The following is a 23,288-nucleotide window of genomic DNA, read 5'->3' as shown; positions in this document are numbered from 1 at the left end:
CAACTGATGCTGCTTGCTAGTTTAGAATGATTATAAAGTAATACTCAGGAATACAGTTCAGACCAAACATCCCTATTTCTTTTTAAAATTTTTTTATATTTATTTATTTTCCTTTTTGTTGCCCTTGTTTTTCATTGTTGTTGTAGTTATTATTGTTGTTATTGATGTCGCCATTGTTAGGACAGAGAGAAATGGAAAGAAAGACAGAGGGGGAAAGAAAGATAGACACCTGCAGACCTACTTCACCGCCTGTGAAGGGACTCCCCTACAGGTGGGGAGCCGGGGGCTCGAACCAGGATCCTTAAGCTGGTCCTTGCACTTGTGCCATGTGCGCTTAACCCTCTGCACTACTGCCTGACTCCCGAAACACTTCTATTTCTAACACATACAACACACTGCTTCATATTGAATGCCTCCTTGCTAATCCTATGCCCACTGCCAAGGCCATTTCCGGTGTCCCTTTCCCTTTTAATTTACCCTTTGAACTAGGGCGAGAACAAAGCCTTTTATATGTATTTCTTTTTTTTAATTTTATTTTGTTTGCCTCCAGGGTTATCGCTGGGGCTTGGTGCCTGCACCACAAATCCACTGCTCCTGGAGGCCATTTTTCCCATTTTGTTCCCCTGTTGTTGTCGTTATTGTTGCCACTGAGCTGTGTTGTTGGAAAGGACAGAGAGAAATTCAGAGGGAAGACAGGGAAGGGGACAGAAAGACACCTACAGACCTATTTCACCGCTTGTGAAGCTACTCCCCCTACAGGTGGGGAGCCAGAGGCTGGAAGCGGGATCCTTACACAGGTCCTTGAGCTTCGCGCCATGTGTGCTTAACCCGCTGTACTACCGCCGGACTGCCTTATTTGTAGCTCTAAAGGATACACATACCTCTAGTGATATCGTGGGCTTAGCCATGAAAAGTACAAGTTTTAACTTCAGGTGAGATCCAGTGTGTTTAGGGTGGTATGGCCATAGACTTCAAAAGACCGAGTTCAGAGTCAGGAGGCTTGGTTTTTAAACCTGTTCTAGGGCCATGGAGGTAACACACTGGTAACACACCAGGCTTACATGCCTGAGGCCTCAGAGATTCCAGGTTCAATACCTGGCATCACCATATGCCAGAACTCAGCAGTGTTCTGTTTCAATCTTTCTCTCTCATGAAAATAAGTAAATCCATTTGTTTACTTATTTATTTTCCCTTTTGTTGCCCTTATTGTTTTTTATTGTTGTTACTGATGTCATTGTTGTTAGATAGGACAGAGAGAAATGGAGAGAGGAAGGGAAGACAGAGAAGAGGAAAGGTAGATACCCACAGACCTGTTTCACTATCTGTGAAGCGACTCCCCTGCAGGTGGGGAGCCGGGGACTCGAACCAGGATCCTTAAGCTGGTCTTTGCAGTTTGTACCATGTGTGCTTAACCCGCTGTGCTACCGCCCAACTCCCAAAAATAAGTAAATCTTAAAAAAAAAAAAATCTGCTTACCATATATGGGCTAACAGACTTAAGGGAAAGCTAAATTTTCTGTGTCTCAGTTTCTACATTTATTAAATAGGAATAACCATCTCAGTGTTGTGAGGAATAAATGAAGTTTGAAAAATTCAGCATCTTCTGAGAGTTTGGTAGAGGGTGATGTATGATGATATCTTCCTTGGAAAGATGTAGAACTGTAATCCTGTGATAGCAACAATTTTGTATATCACCATGTTCTCAATAAAATAGTAATTTTAGCACTTTCATGGTGACTTTTTTTAAAAAAAACATAGTGCCAAGAAATGAATCTAGGGCTCTCAGATACCTCAGATGCCCTATACCACTGAACCATCTCCCAGGCTCCATTTTTATCCTCTATCATCTGAGAGAAAGAGAGAGAGAGATGCAAAGAGACAGAGAGACACAAAAACACTACTGCACCGTGCATGGAGTTCTCTTTGTGTTGTCCATAGTGCTGCCATGTGGTATTGGGGATCGAAGCCAGGACTTGAAGTCTCGTGCTTTCCCTGCTGGGCCATCTGCCCTCCACTACATGGTAACGCTGTACTTTCTAAGTAGCAGAGAAACCACTGCATTAGGATACAATTCAGTTTATCATTCAAGTTACAAGTTTAAATTTTAAAATTAGCTTTCAGAATTTCATATACATATTCATGTTTTGTATATACATATTCATGTGTGTTTATATGCATATGGATGTAACTAATGGAGTATTTTTTTAATATTTTATTTTCATAAGAGTGATAGAGAGTGAGAAAGAGAACAGAACACTGCTCAGCTCACCATAAGGTGGTGCTGGGGATTGATCCTGAGTCCTCAGAGCCTCAGGTATGAGTCTTTTGTATGCTTTCTCCGCAGCCCCCCAGTGGAATTTTTTTTTTTTTTTTTTTTTTTTTGCCTCTAGGGTTATCGGCGAGTTCAGTGCCTATAATACGAATCCACTGCTCCTGTGGCTATTTTATCTTTTTATTTTTTGGATAGGACAGACAGAAATCAAGAGAGGAGGGGAAAACAGAGAGGGGGAGAGAAATACAGACACCTGCAGACCTGCTTCACTGTAAAGTGACCCCTCCCACCCTGGCAGGTGGGGAGCTGGATGCTCGAACCAGCATCCTTGCGTGGGTCCTTGTACTTCGTACTATGTGCACTTAACCTGGTGTGCTACCAACTGCCTCCCACTCCCAGTGGAATCTTTAAACAAAATTGATATACTATCTCCAACAAATAATTTGTTAAACTTTAATTTATGAAAATGTTTCTTAGGGTACAGGTTGTTTATATGCATTCAGCCATTATAATGCTAAAAATGCTAAGATTCATAATGCTCATTTACAGCATGGATGGCCAACAAAAATAACTATTTGGGCTGGGCGGTGGCACACAGACATTACAGAGCACAAGGATCTGGATTGAAGCATCCTGTCCTCACCTGCGGTGGGGAAGCTTCAAGAGTGGTGAAATACTACTGCAGGTCCCTATCTATCTCTCTATCCATCTATCCATCTATCTGTCTCCCCTTCCCTCTCAATCTTTGTCTCTCTCCAAAATAAGCATTAAAAAAATAAAGAAGAAGAACTACGCACTCTTGGTGACTAAAAGGTGGTAAGATACAAAGCAGGACAAAATGTTTAATAAACAGGAACCATTAAATAGGAATAGAGAAAATGAGAATAGGTTTCTTAGGGGAGATAAAAGTTAGGAAGTCTATTTTAGGTATGTTCCTAGGGGCTCATGACAAGTCATTTTTTGCTTGACCTTGATAGTTAACATGGAGGTAGACTATGAATATTGTCTGGAAAGATGGTGTCAGAGTTGAGAATAGAACTAGAAAGCTGGATTAGGGTTTAAAGTAGCTACCAAACTTGAAAGAAAATATATAAATATAATTTACTGTTTACCCCATCAATCTGACCTACGGCCCAGATAGTCCCTGTCAGTCTGACCTCACAATCCATGGTCACAGCTGGGAACATTCTAGACTTCACTCATTTCAGGACCAGTTTTCCTCAAGTGGCAGAGTAGGCTGACCCAGCCTCCTTTCAGAAGTGGGCAGTCCCTACCATTGCTGCTTTATAGTGAGGGCAAGGTCCTGGAGAGGCCCACTCTTAGTGGGCTGGGCTGGTGATGATGGAGATGACTAGTGATGGCAGAGAGAGGAATCATTAGACATCTAGACCCATATTATCTATGTGGGAATCCCAGGATTCCCTGACTAGAGCCCCATATGGTGGGGGGACTACTCATTCTTATGATCCTCATTCACATAAATTTTTAAAAAGATTAATGAGGGTGGGGGTAGATAGCATAATGGTTATGCAAACAGACTCTAATACCTGAGGCTCTAAAGTCCCAGGTTCAATCCCCACACCACATCATAAGCCAGAGCTGAGTAGGGCTCTGGTTAAAAAAAAAAAAAAAAAGGTTAATGAGAAGAGAGGGGGAGGGGGAACTAAAGTAGAGCTCTGGCACTTGTGGTGTTGGGACTCAAACTGGAGACTTCATGCATGACAGTGCAATGCTTTGGCTTTGTCCACTGTACTACATCCTGGGGGCATTCTCTCTCTCTCTCTCAAAATTTTAAAACTTTTAAAAAATTTGTTTATTGGATAGAGACAGCCAGAAATTGAGAGGGAAGGGAATGATAGAAGAGAGACAGAGAGACACCTGCAGCACTGCTTCACCACTCACAAAGCTTTCCCCCTGCAGGTGGGGACTGGGGCTTGAACCCGGGTTCTTGTGCTTTGTAACATGTACGCTTAACCAGGTGCGCCACTACCCAGTCCCATTTTTTTTTAAAAAAAAAAATTCCTACTAGGGTTACCTACCGCTGGGCTTTGGTGCCTACCCACAAATCCACTGCTCTTGACAATTTTTTTTCTGGTGATAGGACAGAGAGAATTTGAGAGAAGAGGAGACAGAGTGGGAGAAAGACACAGAGACACCCACAGCCCTGCTTTAGCACTTGTGAAACTTCTCCCCTGAAGTTGGGGAGGAGGGGCTTGAACCCAGGTCCTTGTGCATGTGCACTAACTAGGTGCACCACTCTCAGCCCCTGGTGTCCTGCACCCCACCTTCTATCAATTTTTAAACAACTCTGGCACAATCAACATTATTACAGGATTTTCTTTCATTGTGAAAAGTTGGCAGAAATATGGGTATTTCTGGGGAATAAATTGATGTGAGGGAGTTGTTTGTTTATATTGTTGTTGTTGTGAGGGCTTCACCCTTCCAGCACAACTTTTTCAGATAGAAAGAGAGTGATGGGGTGGTCCGGGAGGTGGCTCAGTGGATAAAGCATTAGACTATCAACCATGAAGTCCCGAGTTTAATCCCCAGCAGCACATGATGTCTGGTCCTTTCTCTCTCTGCCAGTCTTTCTCATGGATAAATAAATAAATTCTTTAAAGACAAGGGCCCCCCTTTTTTAAAGGGCTGGGTGGTGGCACAACGGGTTAAGTGCACATAGTACAAAGCACAAGGGACCAAGCAAGGATCCTGGTTCGAGCCCCCGGCTCCCCACCTGCAGGGGAATTGCTTTACAAGTGGCAAAGCAGGTCTGCAGGTGTCTTTCTCTCTCCCTATCTTCCCCTTCCTTCTCATTTCTCTCTGTCCTATCAATAGAAAATAAATAAAAATGGCCACAGGAGCAGTGGATTCATGGTGTAGGCTCTGAGCCCCAGCAGTAACTCTGGAGGCAAAAAGAAAAAAAGAAAAAAAGAGAGTGGGGAGGAGGGAGACCCCATGGCACTGAAGCTTCCCCAAGTACTGCAGTATTCTCACAAAGTATACTGGGGATTTGAAACTGGGGAGTAGGCATGGCAAAGCAGGCGCTCTCCTAGGTGAGCAATATCACTGGTCCAAATTTGCTAATAAGTGCTCAATACAAGCAATCTTTCTGGATGCTCAATAAATGGTGAGTAATCTGCAAAGAATCGAGTGTGAGAATGAGAGGTTCTATGCGGAAAAGTAAGCAAGAATTATGAGTAAGACAAAGCCCTATAAAAATCACCACCATACACAGTCATGTTTTTATTCCATTTCTATTTATTACAATATTGTAACCTACATTTTTTTTTTGTTTGTCTGTATGTTGTTTTTTTTTTTTGTTGTTGTTGTTGTTGTTTTGCCTCCAGGGTTATTGCCAGGGCTCGGTGCCTGCACCACGAATTCACTGCTCCTGGAGGCCATTTTTTCCCTTTTGTTACCCTGGTTATTTTACCATTGTTGTGGTTATTATTATTGTTGTTATTGATGTTGTTGTTGTTGGATAGGACAGAGAGAAATGGAGAGAGGAGGGGAAGACAGAGGGGGTAGAGAAAGACAGACACCTGCAGACCTGCTTCACTGCCTGTGAAGCGACTCCCCTGCAGGTGGGGAGCTGGGGGCTCAAACCGGGATCCTTCTGCCAGTCCTTGCTCTTTGCACCACATGCGCTTAACCCACTGCACTACCATCCGACCCCGTTTTTGTTTTTTAGCAGAGCACTGTTCAGCTCTGGCTTATGGTGGTGCCGGAGACTGAACCTGGGACTTTGAAGCCTCAGACTTGAAGTCTGTTTACATAACCATTATGCTATCTACCCTCTGCCCATAACCTACTATTATCACAAATAAAAAAATAAAGGTTTTTAAGGTTGAAACAAAGGGCTACAATAACAACAATGGCATGCAAAAAGAAATAAAAGAATGAGACAAGTGAGTAACAAAGATCTGTAAAGCTGGCAGAGAGGATGAACTAAAACAGGCAGAGAAAGACTTTCCAGGACTCACTAAAAGTACATAGACTTTTACTTTGAGGTAAAAGGCTTTGGATTAGATGGTGGCAGCAGATCTGCATGAGGAAATGCCACATATATAAGGTGTGTGGCTGCTTCTATCAGTTATAAAGTGTACATGTGGACAGATTCATTTGGAAACCTTCAGGTTGTAAATGAATATATGTGTAGACTCTAAATTTCTTCGCTAGAGGGTCCCTCCCACAAGAGATCAAGGAGGATGGATATATAGCGATTAATAAAACTAACAAAAAATAAATCAGAATGGAAAATCAACAAATCATACTACTCTTATTATGTGTTTTTATTTCTGTAATACATTTTTATTTTTTAAAATAACATTTACTGTTCTAACTTTATATTTATATATGACTTTAGAATACCATAAACTGGGGTGACTTATAAACAGAAATTTATTTCTCCCTTTCAAATTCTGGAGGCTAGGAATCCAAGATCAGGGCTAGGCTGGTATAGAACCCTCTTCTGTTTGTACACTGCTGTCTTCTTACTCTGTCTTTAAATGGTAGAACAAGAACTAGAGAAATCTCTGGCCCCACTCCTACTCGATCCTTCTTATTAAGAAACTGATCCCACTACCTAGGACTATACTACCACCTGCCAAAGACCCCGCTTTCTAGCACTATCAAACTAAAGTTTAGGATGTCAACATGAATTTTAAATGTGCACAAATATCCAGCCCATAACAACCTCCAATCATAGTGTTGAATGCCTGGCTTTCTATTTATATTTTATACATGAGAAAACTAAAACTTAACAAGATTTAAGACTGTCGAAGATCACAAAGATGGTATGAGAAGGGATCGGGATTCAAAATGAGACCTGCTTCTATACACACTATTTACACTTGGTTTAGAGTGAAGTGGATAAAGCCAAGAAATATTTAAACAAGGTGACACAGCAGGTAAAGTGCTGCGCTTGCATGCATGAAGTCCTGCACTCAATCTCTGGTTCTCTCTCTCATTAATAACTCTCCTGGGAGGAGGTGGGAGTGAGGCAGGAGTTAGTATAATGGTTATGCAAAAGGACTCATGTCTGAGACTCCAAGGTCTTAGGTTCAATCCCTGGAACCACCAGAGCTGAGCAGTGCTCTGGAAAATAATTTTCACACAGTAAAAAGTGTCAACAATACCAGCTAGATGCCAAAGCAATGCAAAGATTTAACCCAGAAACTGAGAACTAGCATTGGTTGGTGATGTTTCTTGCATTAAATGACATGTACTATATATATAGAAGAATCAGTAGGCGTTTAATTAGCTACATGAAAGCAGAAACTATTGGATTGGACAGTGCAACCCTAAATTGTGAAAGCTGTTATTGAATATGTAATAAATAACAAGTTGCTTAATGTTGTTATATCTTTTTTTATATTTATTTATTTCCTTTTTGTTGCCCTTATTTTTATTGTTGTTGTAGATGTTGTTGTTGGATAGGACAGAGAAATGGAGAGAGGAGAGAATGACAGAGAAGGGGAGAGAAAGACAGACATCTGCAGACCTGATTCACTACCTATGAAGTGATTCCCTTGCAGGTGGGGAGCTTGGGGCTCTAATGGGATCCTCACGCTGGTCCTTACACTTTGCCTCATATGCGCTTAACCCGCTGCGCTACCACCTGACTCCCAATATTGTTATATCTTAACTCTTTTTCAGCCACCATGTTCCAGATGCTACCATGATGCCAACCTGGTTTCGCTGGGCAGATGACCCCACCAATGTCCTGGAGCCTCAGAGCCCTGCCCCACTAGGGAAAGAGAGACACAGGCTGGGAGTATGGATTGACCCATATTCAGTGGGTCAAAGCCCATATTCAGTGGGGAAGCAATTACAGAAGCCAGACCTTCCACCTTCTGCACCCCATAATGATCCTGGGTCCATGCTCCAAGAGGGATAAAAAAACAGAGAAGCTACCTAGATATAGACCAGGTTCTGTGAGAGAGAGTGCATATGTTCACACGTATCCATAAACTAGTGCAAAATATATACCTGAAGGCAGAAGTACACTAGAGTTTGCAGTGATTAACCCCCCTAACACTTCCTCTCCACTATTCCAACCTTTGGGTCCATGACTGCTCAACAATTTGTTCGGCTTTGTATGTTAACTCTCTTTTCAGCCACCAGGTTCCAGATGCCATCAGGATGCCAGCCAGGCTTCCCTGGACTGGAGACCCCACCAATGTGTCCTGGAGCTCCGCTTCCCCAGAGACCCACCCTACTAGGGAAAGAGAGAGGCAGACTGGGAGTATGGACCGACCAGTCCATGTTCAGCGGGGAAGCAATTACAGAAGCCAGACCTTCCACCTTCTGCAACCCACAATGACCCTGGGTCCATGCTCCCAGAGGGATAGAGAATGGGAAAGCTATCAGGGGAGGGGATGGGATATGGAGATTGGGTGGTGGGAATTGTGTGGAGTTGTACCCCTCCTACCCTATGGTTTTGTTAATTTATCCTTTCTTAAATAAAAAATAAATTTAAAACCAAAACAAAACAAAACAAAAAAATAGAGAAGTTATCAAGAGAGGGGATTGGAACAGAGTTTCAAGAGAGGGGACTGGATACAGAGTTTTGGTGGTAGGAACTGTGTGGAATCGTATCCCTCTTATCTATAGTCTTGTCAATATTTCTTGTCAATAAATAAAAAAATTTTTAAAAGTAACAAGAACAAAAGGGGCCAGGTAGTGGCACACCTGGTTCAGCCCTCATGTTAGTGTGCAAGGACCCGGGTTCAAGCCCCCAGTTCCCACCTACAGGGGGAAAGCAGGGCTGCAAGTGTCTGTCTGTCTGTCTCGCTCTATCACCCCCTTCCATCTTGATTTCTGGCAGTCTCTATCCAACAAAGAAATAAAGATAATTACAAATAAACGAATGCTATCAAAATTTTAAAAAATAATAAAAGAAACAAGGACAGAAAGGGAAAACACCAATCATAACGTGGGCTGGGTGAGGAGTACTACACCAAAGCCAAAGACTCTGGAGAAGGGGGAGGAGGATTGGGGTGGAAAGGACACTGAAGTCCTGATGCATGAAGATGGAAAAGAACCTCGCTGAGAGAGAGTGTTCTGCACACACCTATTACAGGGAGATGAGGAATTGTACTCATATGTCAACAACTGTACTTAAACCACTACCCACCACCCCACCCCAATAAAATGATTAATATATATCTGACCCAATCTTGTATCTGATCTCTGGGATGTGAATTCCTTTCTATTTTCCAGGTACCTTAATTTTTAAATTTATTTATTTTAATGAGAGAGAGATATAAAGAGATGAGATAGAGACCAGAGTATCTCTCAGCTCCGGTCTATGGTGGTATTGGGCACTGATCCTGGGACACAGAGTCTCAGGCATGAAAGTTGTTTTGCATAACCATTTGGCTGTCCCTCCTGCCTCTCCACATTTCTGACAATGAAATCACAGCTTGTTTTCTTTGACTTGGTACTTTATATAGTTATACTATTAACAAAACATATTGTAGGATAGAGACTAGAGAGCTATTATTTTCTTTATCCTTATATTCTGTATTACTGGGTAGCTGGAAAAGTCATGATGCATTTTTGCAGAGAAAAACATAGAAAAAATACTTCATGATTTTTCTAACAACCCAATACATGAAAATACCAATCTTTTCTGGTGTCAGATTTTTAAAGAACGTCTTCTGCAAGAATGCATCCTATCCCACTACGGAAAGAGAGAAATAGGCTGGGAATATGGATCAACCTGCCAACACCCATGTCCAGCAAAGAAGCAATTACAGAAGCCAGACCTTCTACCTTCTGCACCTCATAATGATCCTGGGCCCATGCTCCCAGAGAGATAAAGAATAGGGAACATTTGTGGTCCGGGAGGTGGTGCAGTGGATAAAACATTGAATTCTCAACCATGAGGTCCTGAGTTCAATTCCTGGCAGCACATATACCAGAGTGATGTCTGGTTCTTTCTCTCTTCCTATCTTTCTCATGAATAAATAAATAAATCTTTAAAAAAAAAAGAATAGGGAAACTACCAATGGAGGGGATGGGATATGGAACTCTGATGGTAAGAACTGTATGGAATTGTACCCCTCTTATTCTGCAATCTTGTCAATCATTAGTAAGTCAATAAAAAAATAAATAAAATAAAAAGAAAAACAAAGGAATATCCATTTTCCTTACATTATGTCTGGGGAAAAAACCAAATTATCTTTAGTAGTACTTTTACTAGACATTCTACCAGTTTCAACATATTAGTATTTTACTTCCAAGTCAAATTATAGTATTTTAAATTACAGCCCCTGTGTAATGGCATATCCCTATAGAAACTAGAGTCTCCAGGTTGAGTGGCTAGCCTGCACTGCTTTTCAGATGAAGTGAAATTGCCCAGGAGCTTGCCACAAGGAAAATGTCAGCAGTAAAGCCCTGAGGATGAGTACATTCAAAGATGACACAGTGCTGTTTGATCTTCACACTTAGAAAACATTTCACCTTAAAATAATGTTTAAGTTGAGCTGTCAGCAAAGTCATGATGTATTTTCTTTTCTTTCTTTCTTTATTCCCTTTTGTTGCCCTTGTTGTAGTAATTATTGTTATTATTGATGTCGTTATTGTTGGATAGGACAGAGAGAAATGGAGAGAGGAGGGGAAGACAGTGAGGGGGAGAGAAAGACAGACACCTGCAGACCTGCTCCCCCCCCCCCCCCCCCCCCGCCGTGAAAGCGACTCCTCTACAGGTGGGGAGCCGGGGGCTTGAACCGGGATCCTTATGCCAGTCCTGTGCTTTGCGCAGCCTGTGCTTAACCCGCTGCGCTACCGCCCGACTCCCAATGTATTTTCTTTTTCTTTCTTTTTTTTTAATATTTATTTTATTATTTATTCCCTTTTTGTTGCCCTTGTTGTTTTATTGTTGTAGTTATTATTGTTGTTGTCGTTGTTGGATAGGACAGAGAGAAATGGAGAGAGGAGGGGAAGACAGAGAGGAGGAGAGAAAGATAGACACCTGCAGACCTGCTTCACCGCCTGTGAAGCAACTCCCCTGCAGGTGGGGAGCTGGGGTTAGAACCGGGATCCTTATGCCGGTCCTTGTGCTTTGCGCCACCTGCGCTTAACCCGCTGCGCTACAGCCCGACTCCCTCCCAATGTAATTTCTATGTAAAAATGAATCATGATTTTTCTGGTAATCCAACTGGATGCTGCATAAATAAACTGGTACACAAGTACAATTTTAAAGCTCTTATTTTTAAAATGAATTCTGGAGCATTTTAAACAGCATAAAACAATCTCAAGAATTTACACATTAATCTGTCTTATCCCCCAGTCTTTAAAGGGATTACTTATACTAATCTATTCAGACTAAGTAGTTCATTTTAGTACTCAGAATAGTTAAAAATGGGAAGCAGTAGCAAGATGTTGTTTGTATGTTTTTTTTTCCTCCAGGGTTATTGCTGGGGCCTGCACTTGAATCCACTGCTCCCGGAGGATATCTTTTCCCTTTCGTTGCCCTTGTTTTTTATCGTTGTTGTGGTTATTATTGTTGTTGTTACTGTTGTCGCTGTTGTTGGACAGAGAGAAATCGAGAAAGGAGGGAAAGACAGAGAGAGGGAGAGAAAGACAGACACCTGCAGGCCTGCTTCACCGCTCGTGAAGCGACCCCCCTGCAGGTGGGGAGCTGGGGATCCAACCTGGATCTTTACGCTGGTCCTTGTGCTTTGCGACACTTGCTCTTAACCAGCTGCGCTACCACCTGGCCCCATTTGTATTTTCATTGCTTCTGACCTTTATCAGGACTTTATCTTTCTGCATTTACATTATGATATAACTACTTGTCTTTTTATACTTGTTCGTTATTGTTAACATTTTTGGTGTTCTCCAACCCTTCTTGATCTGTGCTATGCTGTCTTTTCTTAATCTGAAAAATTAAACTTCAAATATTTCATCTTTTCCAGGTTCTCTTTTTCTACTGGTACCACTATGTTATATATGATACACTCCTAGGAATTTGTAAAAACTCTGGTGGTTTTCATTGGAAGGATGGGTTCACAGTAATTTGGTGATGTGGAACTATATCCTGTAATCTTACAACTTTGTAAACCACTATTAATCACAAATAAAAATGAATTTTAAAAAGGCGTTTTTAAATCTCTGTAAATTATTTAAAGGGATTTCTTCCCCCCTGGTTTACTATCTTTTCTTTTATTTACTTACATATTGTTAAAATGTTAAGTCCCATACATGTAACTATATATTTGTTTAATTTGCATTTTTCCAACACTCAGTTCTTTGTAGGGGAACCTATTTAAAATACTGTCTTCTCTTTTCTTGCCACAAGAGTTATCGCTGGGGCCTGGGGCCAACACTATGAATCCATCACACCTGGCAGCTATTTTTTTCCTTTTATTTTATTTTATAGGACAAAGAGAAATACATAGGGGAGGGAGAGAGAAAGATAGGTACATGCAGACCTACTTCATCACCTGTGAAGAATCCCCGTGTAAGTAGGGGGTGGGGGCTTGAGCCTGGATCCTGGCACATGTTAATGTGTAAACTCAACTCAGTAAGCCACTGTCCAGCCCCCTTTATTTTCTAACGAAATAATAATTTACATTTTCTAAGCAGAAGCAGTAGGCGTAACCCAACTACATATCAAACATATTTAATGTAAAAAATACTTTTGGGGGAGTTGGATGGTAGCGCAGCAGGTTAAGTACACGTGGGCGAAGCGCAATGACCAGTGTAAGGATCATGGTTCCAGCCCCCAGCTCCCCACCTGCAGGGGAGTCGCTTCACAAGGGTGAAGCAGGTCTGCAGGTGTCTATCTTTCTCTGCTCCTCTCTGTCTTCCCCTCCTCTCTCCATTTCTCTCTGTCCTATCCAACAACGACATCATCAACAACAACAATAAAAAATAAGGGCAACAAAAGGGAATAAGTAAATAAATATAAAAATATTTAAAAAATACTTTTGGAGCTCTGTAATAACCTACAAGGCCACTGTAAGGTCTACAAAATTGTGTTACAACATGAATTTTGCCCTTCAGTAAATACAAATCTAGCGGAACATACAAATCAATCATAATCAACAAAACATGGTATTATCATCACCTACTTTTGCATTATATTATTTCTTCAAAACATAGCAGCTTAAAACAACGAACACTTGTGACTTCATAAAGTTTCTGTGGGCAGGAGACTAGGAGGTCTTACGTAGATCTGGCTGGGTCTTAGACAAGACCCTGCCTGGCTTGCAGTTCCCTGAGGGCTTGACTAAGAGCTGTAAGATCCACTTCCCAGACGGCTAGTTCACATACCAGGCAAGTTAGCGCTGGTTGTTGGGAGGAGGCCTTAGCTCACCACCACCTGGATCTCTCTCTTGGCTGCTGAAGTATCTTTAAGGCATGGAAGTTGACTTCCTCTAGAGTGAGTGATTCACCAGGAGCCTCAGAGTCTTTATGGCATAATCTCAAGTTACACACTGCCTTTTCCACAATATCCTATTGCTTACACCGGCCAACTCTATTTAATATGGGAGGGGAATTAACAAGGACACAAATAACAAAGGGCAAGATTGATAAGGGCCATCTTGGGAGCTGATTACTACAAAAGGTTTTTTACAAGAGATAGTACCAAGGGAATGAAAAGCAGGTACAATTAAGTTCAATTTATTGGGATGGCAATAGCTAACTGAAAGAAATAACCACGTTATCTCTGGATATAACATTTAAAATTCTGCTCTTTACTCAGAAATTTGGCAAATAATAGAAAATATGACAGTGACATATTCCTCCCTCTTGTAATTACGCAATACTATCCAAAAGTGAGCTTTAAGAACAGCCACACGTAATGATTTTATGAGCATCATTTTTTAAAGATTTTTATTTAGGTTGGAGGTAGGTAGCATAGTAATTATGCAAAGAGACTCGCATGCCTGAGGCTCTAAAGTCCCAGGTTTAGTCCTTCAAATCACCATAAGCCAGAGTGCTCTGGTAAATAATAATAATAATTTTACTATTTATTTATTTATTTATTTATCTATCTACCAGAGCACTACTCAGCTCTGGCTCTACCCCCATCCCATTTGTTTACTTATTTTCACCAGAGCAATGCTCAGGTCTGGTTTACGGTGGTACTGGTGTGGGAGCTTGAACCTGAGACTTTTGGTGCGTCAGGCATGAAAGTCTTTTTGTGTTCCCAGCCCTAAGATTTTTATTTTACTATTTTATTGTCACCAGGGTTATCCTTGAGGCTCAGTTTGAGCACTATGAATCTACCACTCTGGTCATTTTTTTCTTTTCTTTCTTTTATTTGATGGGACAGAAAAAAAAATTGAGAGTTAAGGTGGAAATAGGAAAAAAGACAAAAACCTTCAGACTTGCTTCACTGCTCAATGTTTCCCACCTCAAGGAGGGGCCCAGGAGGGAAGCTTGAACCCAGGTCCTGGAGCATGGTAATGTGTGTGTTCAGAGCATCATTTTTATAGTTAGTTACTGGGGGCCCACAATTAATATTCTATAGAATACACTACAGCTTGGCCAGATAAGTCTCTGACTGTATAGAAGATATATCTTTCTCCTTACCAATAAATGCCTCAAATGTAAGAGGGTTTCATCACTAACCTGAAATTACATATGTACTGAGAGGGAGTCAGTGCTTAGAATCCTAGGAATACAAGCATCTTTTAAAACTTCATCCTTTCTTTAGAAAAATGGGAATTGGTGGGGGTTGATAGCATAATGGTTATGCAAAGAGACTCTCATGCCTGAGGCTCCAAAGTCCCAGGTTCAATCCCCACACGACCATAAGCCAGAGCTAAGCAGTGTTCTGGTTAAAAAGAAAAAAAAAAAAAAAAAAAACAGTAAAATGCGAATTGAGGAGAAAAACAAAAACAAAAACACTTGTCATGGATTAAGAGAGAGATCTGAATGTAGAACCTGCAATAAAAACATGACCATCTCTAAAACCATGACCAGCTCAGGCAGAAGTTGAAAAACAAGATCAGAAGAGAAAACACAAGTAGAACCTGAACTGGAGTTGGTGTATTGCACCAAAGTCAAAGACTCTGGGGTGGGTGGGGGGAGAGCAGCGCAGGTCCAAAAAGGATGACAGAGGACCTAGTGGGGTTGTATTGTTATATGGAAAACTGAGAAATGTTATGCATGTACAAACTATTGTATTTACTGTCAAATGTAAGCCATTAATCCCACAATAAAGAAATTAAAAAAAAAAAAAAAAAGATTGTGACCAGAGCCTGCCTATAAATGCTAACACAGTAGGGAGTGAGCAGATCTAGATCAAGGCGTGGTCTCTACAACTTTCCAGCCCCCACTATGTATCTGGTACTGTACAGACATGCTTACTCTCTAGTGACACATTTTCAGTAAATTCTTTTTAAACTAAATATGCAAATATGACTTTAACTTAAAATGGTGCACAATGTGCTTGTTTCTGTAATGTAGGACTCATTCAGATTCAGTAAGCTTATTCTCCTATGATTAGGTTCCCCTAATCACATGGAAAATGACTATAATTATGCAGCTAATACAAACAAGTACTATAGTTGATTTGAACTTCATTGCACCATAATCGATTGAATTGTGGTGTACACATGCAGGTGAATAAGTAAGTAATGGGTGGGGCAGAGTACCTACATTTAAAAAAATTATTTATTTTCCCTTTTGTTGCCCTTGTTGTTTTATTGTTGTTGTAGTTATTATTATTGTTGTTGTTGTTGTTGGATAGGACAGAGAGAAATGGAGAGAGAAGGGGAAGACAGAGAGAGGGAGAGAAAGGTGGGGAGCCAGGGCTCGAACCAGGATCCTTACACTGGTCCTTGCACTTCGCATCACCTGTGCTTAAACCGCTGTGCTACCAACCGACTCCCCTAGTATCTACATTTTAATACTAGTTCTGCTCCTAGATAGCTGTGGAACACAAATGAATTCTTTACACTTTCTTGGTCTCTCTGTTCTTATCCATAAAACAAAGACTTAAAAATGCTACTGGATAAACGAAAAGGTATGGGTTGAAGTGTGAAATGTGACAACAATGAAGTCCTAACTTCTAGTACCTACAAATGGGACCTTAGACAGAAATAGGGTCTAAGTAGAAGATACAGATGAGATCGTAAGGATGGCCCCCACTCCATGTCTGTGTTCGTGTAACAGGAGGGAATTTGGACACGTGGCAGATACGCACACAGGGAAATATCATCTGCACAAGAAGGCAGAAGTCAGGGTGATGCATGTACCAGACTTGCCAGCAAGCCACTGGAAGCGAGAACCAGCATGAGGATTCTTCTTCATGATCCTCACAGTGGAGCATTCACACTGACAACACTGATTTTAGATCACTAGCCTCTAGAATTGTGAGACACCTAGTTTCTGTTGTTTAAGCCAACAGCACATAACAGTAACACCAACAGAATAATATAGAAAAGGTCATCTACTAGCTATCTTTAAGATCCAAAAGTGAATAAAACACTATACATGGTCAGGAAGATTTCTGTTTAACTGTTTACAGTATATCACTATCTTTTAGCAGAAAACACAAATAAGATCATCTATAAATACACGCAAGAGATGACAATATGCTTATTCATGTATTTATATTTTTTATTTTCAGGAATTTTAAACTTTATTCAGGAAAATTGATAACATTCCCATGTTAGGCTGAGATAGAGAGAGAGAGAAAGAGAGAAGCCCCCTAATCACATCTTGATGGGAGGCCCAAGTAGGTAGAGAGAGAAAGACAAAAGGAGAGCTATTTTTTTTTTTTTTAAGATAGAAACAAAGAGTTAAGAGAGGCAGAGTAAGAGGGAGTGTGTAAAAGAAACCACAGCACCAAAGCTGTCTTCAATGCGATGGGGACGGGCTCAAACTTGGGTTGTGCACATGGCAAAGCAGCATACTATGTGAGTGAGTTACTTTGCCAGGACAATGATTTCTTTTTTTATTTTCCCTTTTGTTGCCCTTTTTTTAATTGTTGTTATTGATGTCGTTGTTGTTGAATAGGACAGAAAGAAATGGAGAGAGGAGGGGAAGACAGAGAGGAGGAGAGAAAGACACCTGCAGACCTGCTTCACCGCTTGTGAAGCGACATCCCTGCAGGTGGGGAGCCGGGGGCTCCAACCGGGATTCTTCTGGTCCTCGCACTTTGCGCCACATGCACTTAACCGCTGCGCTACTACCTGACTTCCAACAATGATTTCTGTTGTTGTTGGGGAAGGGGGCTCATACATCATTTTATCACTCCTAGATGACTCTTCTTTCCATTCAAGGAGACTCCACAGTAGTGGAGTTGCCACTCCCTCCCCACTGGCCGTGCATGACACTCGCATGTGGTGCTGGGGCTTGTGCCTGGGTCACACACTTAAGTGGTCAAGTGGTGCTGCAAGTCTCTCTCTCTCTTTCTCCCTCTATCTCCTGCTTCCTCTTGATTTTTCTGTCTCGATCCAATCAATCAGTCAATACATATAATATTTAAAAAACTTAATTTCAATCCCAAGAAAACTATTTCAGATTCTTTTGACAACTAAATAGAAGATATTTTAGACCAGATGAGACACGCTTCCAATGTCCTTAAGTTAGCTGTCCTTTCAGGATTATTATAACTATTACATCAGAATAGTTCAGATATTAGCAACCCCCTCCTTTTTTGTAAGTTACTCTCCATTAAGAAGGGGCAAATTACTCATGGCTGTGAATGAATGACATGCTCTCAGAAGTACTGGTACGTCTATGCTATTTCCAGAGCCATTCCCCAAGGATATGTTGCTTTCGTATCTCACAAAATGACTTATGTCCAGAGATTTAAATAAGTATATTACGCCTTTCACAATCACCAAGTTTTGTGGATCTGACAACAGTAGATCTAAGCATACACAAAGTAGGGCAGTGGCCAGAGAATCAAAGTCTTACAGTGCTGTCACAAGTCTCTCTCTCTCTTTTTTCTAAATTAGCTCTGGCTTATAGTGGTGTGGGGGATTGAACCTGGGACTTTGGAGCCTCAGGCACGAATCTCTTTGCATAACCACTATGCCATCTACCCCTGCCCCACAAGTTTCTCTCTATAGCTTTCCTTTCTCATTTTTGAAAGTCGGCCACAGCTGTTATCTCATCAAAGGAGCTAGCTTATGTAAAGTTAATAACATAATATGTAGCATAAAAAGGGGCTCCAGAAATGTTAGGGCCTTTTTCCTCTTTTTCAACTTTCTTTCTTTCTTCACAAAGTGAAGATAGAAAAACAACATGGCAGATTTTCCTGTTGCTTAGGAAAAAAGTTTATTAAAAATTACTTTTCTTCACTGCTGCTGTAAAATATTATTTGTACAACTGTTTAACATTTCTTTCTTTCTGCCTGGTGTAAGAACTACTTGTTTACAACTGTTTCTACTTCTCTTAAGGGATAAGGACTATGTCTTCTCACCTTTATATTCACCTGTCAGCACCGTGCCTTATCCTATGTTAGCTGTCAAGCTCCAACAAAAACTACCAAATTCATAGGCCTCTGGGAACATACCTAAAATAGCCTTCCTAGATTTTTTCCACCCTAAAATCTCTATTCTCATCTTCTATATCTCTACTTTTTGGTTCCTGTTTATTAATCATTTTGTCCTGCCCTAAATCTTTAAAAATATTTTTTAATATTTATTTATTGGATAGAGGAAGCTAGAAATCAAGAGGGAAGGGGGTGGTAGGGAGAGAGACAGACACCTGCAGCACTACTTCACTACTTGCAGATCTCCCTCTGCAGGTGAGGACTGGGGGCTTGAACCTGGATCCTAGTGTACTGTAAGGTGTGCTAAACCAGGTGTGCCACCACTCAGCTGCTCCGCTCCTGCCTTGTATCTTACCACTTTTCAGCCACCAAGTTGTAGATGCTATCATGATTCCAGCCTGACTTTCTCAGGCAGATGATCGCACCAACGTTTTCCTAAACTTCACCTCTCCAGAGGCCTACCCCATGAGGAAAAGATAGGAACAGACTGGGATTATGGATCAACCTGCCAATGTTCATGTCCAGCAGAAGAAACTACAGAAGCCAGAACTCCCACTTTCTGCACCCCATAAGGAATTTTGGTTCATCCTCCCAGAGGTGGAGAAATGTTAGGGGAAGATGACCAGAGGGCTCTGAGCTCCAATTCCATCGGTACCCAGAGAGAAAAGAGGAAAAAAAGTATGGACATTCAGAAGTAGCAACAGGCTTAAGTGTGACTTAACAAGGAAGGGAAGGAGGGCTGGGTGGTGGCACACCTCGATGGGTGCATGTTACAGTGCGCAAGGACCTGGGTTTGAGCCCCTTATCCCTACCTGCAGGGGAAAAGCTTCATGAGTGGTGAAGCAGGGCTGCAGGTGTCTCTCTGTCTCTCTCTCTCCCTCTCTGTCACCCCCTTTCCCTCTCAATTTCTGGCTGTCTCTATCCAATAAACAAATAAAGACAATAAAATTTTTTTTTAAAAATCTTAAAAAAGGAAGGGAAGGTAGGGCCATAGAAAAAAAATGGGCAAATATATATATATATATATATAATAGTATAATAATATATAATATATATTTATAATATATAAATAATAGTAAACCCGTATCTGTGACCTTGGGAGAACTACTGCAGTTTCCAATGGAAGGAATGGGGACACAGAACTCTGGTGGTGGGAATGGTGCAGAATTATACCCCTGTTATCTCATAATTTTGTAAATCAATATTTAGTCACTAATAAAATATAAAAAATTGATAGTTCCAGAAGTAATAGTCAACCCTTACTTGTGATCTTGGGAGAACTAAGGCTGTTTCTAATGGAGGGAATGGGACACAGAACTCTGTTGGTGGCAAAGGTGTGGAATTATACCTCTGTTATTTTATAATTTTGTAAATCAATACTAAATCACAAATAAGAAATTTTAAAAATTTTAGGTCTTTCTCAAAGAAAAAGAAAGAAAAGAAATGGAAAAAAGCCTGGATTATAAAAATTAAAAGAGTGCGGGGCTGAGGAGATAGCATAATGGTTACACATAACCTCAATGCCTGTGACCCTGATGTCCCAGGTTCAATACCCAACACCATCATAAGCCAGAGCTCAGTAGTGCTCTGGAAAAAGAAAAAAGAGAATATTAAAAGAAGAGAAAGAAAAGGGAAAAAGAAAAAAAGAAAGAAAGAAAGAGAAAAAAAAAGGAAGAAAAAGAAAAATTACAAGTGCAGGTATGCAGACTAGGGAGATTCAGAAAGGCTTTCATGCCTGAGGCACCAAAGGTTTCAGGTTCAATCCTCAGCACCACTAGAAACAGGCATTTAGCAGTGCTCTGATAAAGATAAATAAATAAATACTTGATTAAATATATGTAGGTGCTTGTTCCAGCTCTACCACTTAGTAGGACCAACCTGGCTAAACTGTTTACTTCTATTAGGATGAATTTTTTATCATCAAAATTAAAATACATAGAAATTGCATTTTACACACATACAAGTATATGTGCTTGGCTAAAATTTTTAAAAAGAAATATCAATTTATAGGTTGTTTTTTTACCAGAGCTCTGATTTATGGTGACGTGGGGGATTGAAGCTGGGACTTTGGAGTCTCAGGCAACAGTCTTTTTGCATAACCATTATGCTGTCTCCCCCACCTGGCAGTGTTTGTTTTTTTTTTTTTTTTAAATATTATTTTCTTTAAAGAATGCACCCCCTGCGTCTGGTTTATGGTGGTGTTGGGGATTAAACCTGGGACCTTTGTTGGCTCAGGCATGAAAGTCTTTTTGTATAACCATTACGTTGTCTCCCCAGCCCAATAAATATCAAGTTAATAGCATTCAGTGAGCATGTGCTCCAAAGTGAGTATGAAGTGGAAAGCACAGATATGCTTTTACAATAATCAGACTCAGTTTAGCTCCTACATGCCTCTCATTGAAAATCTTGCTTTGCTGCATGCTTTCAGTGTTTACAGGTAGGCATATTTAAGAGGATGAGGGAAAGAGCTTCAGTCCTTCTAGGAAACATATGCAGTCCTTTAGACAGAGAATAACCTTACTTATTTATTGTAATAGAGACCAAAAAATGGGATGGAAGGGGTGATAAAGAGAGACACTGGCAGCACTGCTTCACTACTCCTGAAGCTTTCTTAAGGCGGGAACTGGGCTCTTGAACCTGGGACCTTATGCGTAACACGTCCTGGGATGACAGTAATTCTACTACCAAACCATCACAATGCCTAGATGTATACACTCTTTTGGGCATCAGTATACACATACAAGCATTCCAAATACATTGGTGAAGAACAAGCAAAAAAAGGGCCAGGCGGTGGCACACCTGTTTAAGCATTCAAATTACAGTGTGCAAGGATCCAGGTTCAAGTCCCTGGTCCCCACCTGTAGAGAGGAAAGCTTCACAAGTGGTTAAGCTGGGCTGCAGGTATCTGTCTCTCCCCTGTCTCTCACCCCTTCTCAATTTCTCTCTGTCTCTATCCAATAATAAATAAAATTATTTTTTAAAAAAGCAAAAAATGTGAACAACTTGGGACCACCACTGAACCATAAATTAATAGAAAATTTCCCTTCCCTTTCTGACCATTCTATAGGAGAATTCCATCCCCCACGCCCCATCAAAGCACTGCTCTGCTCTGCTCTGGTGTATGATGCTGCTGGGAGACTGGACCTGAGATTTGGGGGTTTCAAGCATGAAAGTCTTTTTGCATAACTCCCTTGCCCTAGAATCCTTCTATTATCTTAAAATCTTACATGACTTTTTTTTCCCCCCCTACAGTTTACAAGAGGGGAAGTTCTGGAGTCAAAACTCAGTTCACACTAAAATCTTTTTCTCTCCACAACTAAAAAACCAACTTCATTTTTTGTGACTGTTATCTTTTTTCCTAGCCCAAAAAATTAAACTGCATTAAAATACTACAAATCAATCTTACAGACAGCGACGTTTGAAATAATCCAGTTGAAATCTCAACTATAGTGTAAATGAATCAATTACTTTATTCAATTTAAGTTCACATTAGTAAGCATACTACTGGAAACTAGTGTATACCAATCTAAACAGGAAGACAGAAGAACCACCTAATTTTGGCCACTAGTTCAGAAGGAAATACTACTTTCACCCATTTTCATCAATATTCTTTAAAAACAAGTAACCTAAGTAGACCTTACAATAAACAGATCAGGCACATTCCTAATCTAACACAACAGGAAAGGCGAACAAATGCCAGTCCATTAATCTTCAAGAAAACAAAAAAGCAAAAAACAAACAAACAAACAAAACCAGCAACAAACTCCCTGTTGTTGTTCTTCGCGATTTGCATTCAAAAGTACTGAACACTACAACTCCTTTTTACCGAAGAACCGCTGGCTACATGAGACTTAAAAAAAAAAAAAAAAGACAGCAACATTCCAGAATAAGTCACTTAGTTTGAGACCATTAAAATAATATTAATTTTAAAAAATGTCAAACAAAGTAGTCAGAAACCACACACTGTCCATGCTAGGGCGCAGAACTAAGGGGCCGCAGGATTTCTGCAAGAGGCTGTCTGGGCATTTCCGCAGACGAGACTCAGAAATAGCCCAGGCGGTCACGCTGCCCCTCCAGCCCACGTGGGCGCCTGCGCCCGCAGCCCCGGCGGGAGACGACAGACGAGCCGCCCCCGCCCCCAGGCTCCGGGCGGGCCGGGTGCTCGCAGCGAGCGCCCTGTGCTCTGGCTACTCCCCTTACCGTTAGAAGATCTGGGAGGGAGGAAAGGAGGAGGAGCGCCCCAGAATCCCGGTGGACAAGGCCCTGGCCTGCAAGGCCGGGTTTATGGAGACAGGGAGGGAGGGCTGCGTGTGTGGTGACCTTTGTGAACACGCTCTGGGGGGCAGCCGGGCTCTGCACGAAGCTTCGGGAGAGGGGGCTACGCGGGGTGGGGAGCACTGCGGGTCAGGAGCACCCCGAGGCATCCTCGGCCTGCCGGGGGTGGGTTTCCCCAGACCCCTCGGGTCCCCCCGGGGCGAGGCGGCCTCGGGCACGCGCCGACGAGGGCAGGGAGGGCGCTGCTAGCAGCACCGTAATCCCTCCGCTG

The 23,288-nt window shown here is 41.4% G+C and overlaps 1 protein-coding gene across 1 annotated transcript in view; it reads right to left on the bottom strand.

The window, feature by feature from the left end:
- Positions 1–23,288, bottom strand: part of LOC132538664 (uncharacterized) — a 99,961-nt gene that overhangs the window by 74,241 nt on the left and 2,432 nt on the right. The gene's annotated exons all lie outside the window — the stretch shown is intronic.

This window comes from Erinaceus europaeus, chromosome 5, assembly GCF_950295315.1.
Source record: "Erinaceus europaeus chromosome 5, mEriEur2.1, whole genome shotgun sequence".
Lineage (NCBI taxonomy): Eukaryota > Metazoa > Chordata > Mammalia > Eulipotyphla > Erinaceidae > Erinaceus > Erinaceus europaeus.
Note: the sequence above shows the minus strand (reverse complement) of the source record. Positions and strands in the feature narration are given on the sequence as shown.